Source organism: Aptenodytes forsteri, unplaced genomic scaffold (genome assembly GCF_000699145.1).
Source record: "Aptenodytes forsteri isolate BGI_AS27 unplaced genomic scaffold, ASM69914v1 Scaffold66, whole genome shotgun sequence".
Lineage (NCBI taxonomy): Eukaryota > Metazoa > Chordata > Aves > Sphenisciformes > Spheniscidae > Aptenodytes > Aptenodytes forsteri.
This window is the reverse complement of record NW_008795131.1, coordinates 3,556,042-3,562,475: the sequence shown is the minus strand read 5'-3', so window position 1 is coordinate 3,562,475 and position 6,434 is coordinate 3,556,042.

Here is a 6,434-nt window from a genome sequence, read left to right as displayed (position 1 = left end):
AGCCCCTATTCAGTTTTTCCCCAAAATAACGAAGGCCCTTTTTTTATTGTCATTATGATGAATGACTTAATGGTCTACAAAGAAAAATGCTGTGATTGATTATAACTTGCATCAGTTTTTAAACAGATTTGGTGAACCACTACAAAAACTATATGCAGACACATTTTGTTTCAAAGCAAGATCTGAACCCAGCTTACACCCATTAAGAATCAGAAATCCAGAAGAGCTTTTATACCAGTTTAATAAAACTGCAGTTAAAAGAGATGCATTCTTTCCAAACATGTCCCCACCTATAAGAAGGACTATGCCAACCCTGCTCAATTGTAAACACAAGCTTATAAAAAACCCACTTCTCAGAGGTGTCAAAATTCATTACGTAAAAAAGAAATGCTAAGTATTACACAGCTAAGCTGAAAACACTAAAGCTATACAGACACAGTCATCGCTAATAAAAGTAAGATGTCCCTGAAGAAATCACAAAAGAGAATGTGCATTAGGATTTTGCCACTCTTTAGGCAAGCAGGGTATTTTCATTCCAGTAAGTGCTAGCAGCAACATAGTATTCAAAGTTTTGTGAATGAGACCCTTTCAAACTCTTAGGCAGAATCTACATTAATGGATTTTTCTTCTACATTCATCTTTGCCCAAAGGCTTCATTGTCTCATTATGTAAATGACCTTTTCATATGAAAATTAAATGTTAAAGATGCTTTTGGTAGTTCTTCAATACTGCAAATATCACATGGACATTCACAGTAATTCAGACTAAGCATAACTTAAAGAAAAAGCAGCTGCTTCAAGCAAAATAACAAATTAAGAAATAACTTGTTTTTAAAATACTTAGAAATTGAAAGTTTTATTTAGAATTAACCTCCGCAACTTACTTTCCTATACAGAAACTTAAACTAGGAAATCATCGGTTTTATTATGAACAATACCGAAGACTAGATTGTAAAATGCACTTCTGGAAACACGCATGCAGAACTTGAAGACCTGCATATACACCTTCAGCATGCTTTCTACCTCACTGGATGTTCCTTGTAGAATCCAGCTGGCAGTCAACACCCAACTGGAGCTCACCTAAAGAGAGGCTGGGCAGTTCAAATTAAACGCTGTGTGCTCCTGAGTAGCCTCCATTGAACACCAAGTCCCACATGTTACTCAAAATAATTCTGTAAGTTACCACCCAATAGTTTAGTACTGCTAGCCACCTAGGATGCAGTAACAAAGTGGATAGCAAACATGACACTCATTACAAAGGCAAAGACTTATCAGTCAAGGACAGGCAGAAAAACTCTCACGCTTCTACTCATTAAGAATACAACTTCACTTCATAGGTGTCCTTAAGTACCTTACTCTGTAAGGTTCCACAGTGAGACACCAAACATTTCTCGGTGCGCTGCCAGTCCCTCAGTCAGCAGCAGTAAAACAATACTGTAGCTTCCAACCCAAGGAGGAACATAGCACCCACCTGGCCCGGTAGGACTCAAGCAGATGCACAGCTCTCCGCTGAGCAAATCTTTAAAATTAATAGGCTACTGGTAAATAACCCAGAAAGCCCTAAAAAACCCAACTGGATAGCTCTGGTTTACAACAGTCCTTGAAATAACTTAGTCAGTGGACAGAAACAATTCTGGTATTTGAAAATGCAACACTTGTTCCACCCCTCCTCCATTTCTTTTCTGTATGCTCACTGTATTTTTAATTTCTTCTTGGAGCAAAAAAGACCAGGATTATTTTAAAAATAATTAGTAGCTAAGTCATACAGATGCCATGATAAGAGCTCAAGGACATACAACTCATTAGACCTACCTAGCACTCCCCATACACCAAATTATTTAGAATGAATGTGTGAATTCACAACATAACAAAAAATATGCTCAATTTTCAAAAGGTATTCTGGCATTTTTAAAATGACAGACATTAGTAATATCTGTTTTTTTCAAATACAGAAAAATCAAACAGTCCTATCACAAAGCAGCAGTTGCACAATAATCTTAATTTATAGAATTTAATAGACATATCACGCCTCACCTAATCACATAACTTGCTAATGCTATGTTCTTTTTTATTCTCACAAAGCTTGTCATCCCTTCACAGGCCCATTTTTCGAATGCCATTTCATTTTTCTGAGTACTAAAGAACTGAATGCCTTACTTATTTTATGAAATGAGACAGTAAGCTGGCTTCCCTTTGAGCAAAAGAAAGGGGGTGAGGGTTGTTTTACTCATTTCTCCCATGGTGCCAGCAGCCAGAAAGCCTGATACTGTTACAGGTCAAGTACACAGGACTCAAGTAGCCCCCTCTTTTTTTTTTCCCTTTCGCATTTCATTAGAGATGCTTCATGTAATTCTGAAAAGCTTCCGAGTTTCTATTTTTGTCTTATTTTCTCTGTAGGACACTGTCAGGTAGATTTAGGACCCTGATGTTATATTTCATAAAAACAAGGCTTTACAAAATTCAAGATGAACAGAAATATTACATAGAATCTATCAGGTTGGAAAGTATCTCAGGAGGTCAACTAGTTCAACCTTGTGCTTGAAACTGGGTCAACACTGAACTCAGACCAGATTGCAGAGGGCTTTGTCCAGGCAGGTCTTGAAAACCTCTAAGGACAAAAGTTCAACAACTTTCTCTGGGCATGTACATTAAAAAATAAAAATAAAAGAAAGGCCTGCTGTTACAGGAGTAAAAACTAGAAGCTGATTAGAAAGAGCTGACCATGAAAGTAAGTGAATTCATTGATTAAAATACAAGAAATAAAGCAGAACAAGCAACAGTTATATGAGCTATGAGATATACAGGCATATAATCTATAAAACAAATAAATGTTTTGAGTACTCAATTTTAGTCTACATCAATATAAGAAAATATATTGCGTTTACAATAGCTTGATAGTATACTTTTAGCTTGTATCAAGATGTTTAACACTCAAAATGAGGATCTGTTCAGCTTACCCTTTAACTTCCAGCCACCATGGCTGGAATGATATTATCTATTTACGCTCATTTGGCAGCTTTCCTGACCGCTTTGATTTGAATCTCTAGTAACATGCTGACAGGACAAAATGCATCTAATATTATGAGACTTATTATTTAGAGACACGATTCACCTGTTGAAGTGAGAAACCAGAGGACTCCCAACATTTACTGAATCATATTTCAAGGTTTTGAGAGCTTTTTGCTTTAAGATGTTCAACTGTTTCTTGTTTATGAAATGCCTACATTCTTAAATCTTCTTTTATCAGACTTACATCAGTGTGTGCACATCCAACATTTGAGCACTTACTCACCAAGTTACTGCCATGGTTGGTACAGCTGGACTTGGGAACCATCTAAGAATTACTAAAAACCTACTAAAAGGTATGCGATCAGCTCCCTCAGAACCACAGCACTCACAGAAGCCTAAGCAGAAGGCAAGGTTTTCCTCTAATTCGTAAGTTTTCAACTGGTATTTTGTAAAGAACTTCTAAAGACCACAAAAGGCATCTCAGGAACGGAAACTTACTGTTAGTTGACTTAAGTTCACTATACAAATGTTCCTCATTTCCAGTAGGAAATAACTTGAGCAGTTATAAGTAAGAGGTTGAAAACCACTGAGTACACTTCTCTAAACTTGGAACCTGAAGTAAAAGAAGAGAAAGTGGTCACTGCAACTTAGCAGATGAAGAATTACAGATAAGCAACCTCTCTTCTAATAGTAGCCTCTTTTTGTCAGTTCTCGGAAGTTTAAGTAGAATTCCCCAAGTCACTTGTGCATTGTAGTACATGTTCAGCAGAGACTACTACTGAGGTATCCTCCCAAAACAAGCATCAGAACTGAATGCCAAAGTTGTGAAATAATTACTGCTCTGTGAATTTGAGCGGCTACTTGCAGCTCTACAGATTTATAAACAGGAAGTGTGAAGCTATGCATTCATACCTGCTTTAATCATATGACAGAGCCCTAAAGCCATCAAATACTGGCTGACATAACAAGTCTCGCTGTATAATCTAGACTGTCTCAACAGTGGATCCTATTCATTCTGATAGCTTAAAAAAAAAAAAAAAGAAATAAAGAAGGCTGAGAGAGATCTAGGCATTTTCATCACATGCAGCTGAAAACTCAAAGCTCCTTAAACGGAAGGACACAGGTTTATACCCCTAGAAAACAACATATCCTGAAGAACGTTCACCTACCTATGGTGTTCAAGCATTGTTTTTCAGATACGAGAGAAAAGAAAGAAGAACAATTGCCTTCGTGGGATATAGAAAGAAGAGAATAAACCACTAAAATGGTTCCCTGATCATTTTTCCTAAAAACACGTCTAAGATTTAAAAAGTTAATTTCATAGTCTGGAGTAATAAAAATCAGTCTTCCATGGGCTCAAGGGCTGAGTCCATGGATTTTGTCACCAGGTTGAGATCAAGACAACCTCAAATAGATGATTATATATTTGCACAAGTTTTCCATCATCCTTTTCTCGGATTTATTACATCTGTACACTTGAGGATGTTAATGATCAGACACCAGATATATATGCCTTGATTTAAATAAAACAAACGTAGCTATTTTTCCAATTCAATCAAGACACAAAAGGTCATTAGCAAGATTTATCCTCTGCCCATCACATAACTTTAGTCATTATTGGAAAGCATACTAACCAACCTTTTTGTGGATTAAAGTGGGTTTTCACTGCTTTGACAGGCTTCTTGTCCTCCAATTGGTAGCATCTTTGAGATGCACAAACAGGAAAGAAAACTGTCTTCAAAAACTACTATTTCATGACCTCTCCAGAGGCAAATCCTGTGAAATTGATACACCTGCAAGTTTTGCCTCAGTATTTTTTATTGAGGCAAATTGGCATTTTAATTGCATGCACATTTTTGAAAGACAGCACTATTTTTGTTCTTTCTTTTTGCTCTTTTTCTCAGAGATCGTTGTGCACAAAACAAAACACAATGAAATGGATCTATCAGCAGCCACTCATTTCTCCAAACAGCACGCTCACTGACCACGCTGACGTTGTGGCAGTTCCCCCTTCTTCCATCCCAGCATACATGCAACAAAAATTTTACCCTGCTTTAAGCTAAAAGAGAAAGGCCTGCCTTCCTCTCTGGCACAAATTTGACAGATCCATGATTATTCACTGACATTTCTTCTGTGTAAGTGGTTACCTGACTGAATATTTAGCATACATAAGCTGAAAATGGCCTGAGTTAGCATGACCTGCTCTAAGTAGCATTCACAGAAACTTTGACCATAGATTCTATAATCTCCTAATTTTCAAGTACCTTCATAAAGGTACGCTCAGTCTGCTATTATATTCTGAAAGTTACCTAAGCAGAGTACATTAACAGTCACTGGAAAATACAGTCCTTAGGGATCTGACATAAATTGGCCATCGATACCATGTAGCCATCTCTTTGCTGGAGAATCCTTATTAAAATATTCTATACACAACACAGCATAGCGCAGGAGCTGCTGTGCTGGAGCTAATACAATAGTAATAGAAAGTTCTTTCTTTTATAAAGTTTTATTGGCCCAAAGACAGCCCTTTAAGGAATGGGGTGTCAAGGCTGCCAGCAGAACAAGTAAAAGATAAGGCAGACGTTAGAGCACTACCTCCTTGGCATAAGGCAAGGCCTAACACTGGGTAATTCCCAGAAAGAGCGAGCAGCCAGACAGCCTGATGAACAGAATGATAGCAGAAGAGTCAGAAATCAGAGGCACACGTTGGAAAAGGCACCAAACCAAAAAGGGATACTGACTGAGCTAGGGGAGTCTCCCTGACTTGCAGCACCGCCCGAGGAAGAAAATTGCTGTTGGAGCTTAGGGCTAAGAAAAAAAGCAACAAACTCAAGAGTCACATTACCATGCTATCACAAACTTAGTTTGATAAAATAACCAATAATCTTATGCCCAGTTTGGAACGAAGCACTTCTTTTACTTCACCTGTAATGACCTGTCCATCAATTTCACTTCCTTAGGAAGCACTTCTTTTACTTCACCTGTAATGATCTGTCCATCAATTTCACTTCCTTACAAAGAAGTCATCCTCAGAAGGAGGTCTACAGAGTCAGGAAGAACTCTCACCACAAGTTCAGAACCCATACCTTTTCCAAGGCAACAGGCAAAGTAGTGCCTCTGGCTACTATAAATAAGATGACCATAACTTGGCAATATTCATAACAAGAGAAGAGAGGTCTAAAATAGCATCCCTTACTTTTCACTCCCAAACTACACAACCGGACACAGATTTTACAGGGCACGAGGGAAAAAGGGAGACTAACAAGACTCAGTGTGACCTGCACTGGTAGACACAACACAATTTCATCATGCCCATCCACATGGCCACGTCATCCACAGCGCAGTCAGCTGTCTGTGCCAACAACTAGGAAAGAAAAAAAAAATTGCAGTACTATCTCATGCTCAAGGGTGAAAAAATCCATTAAC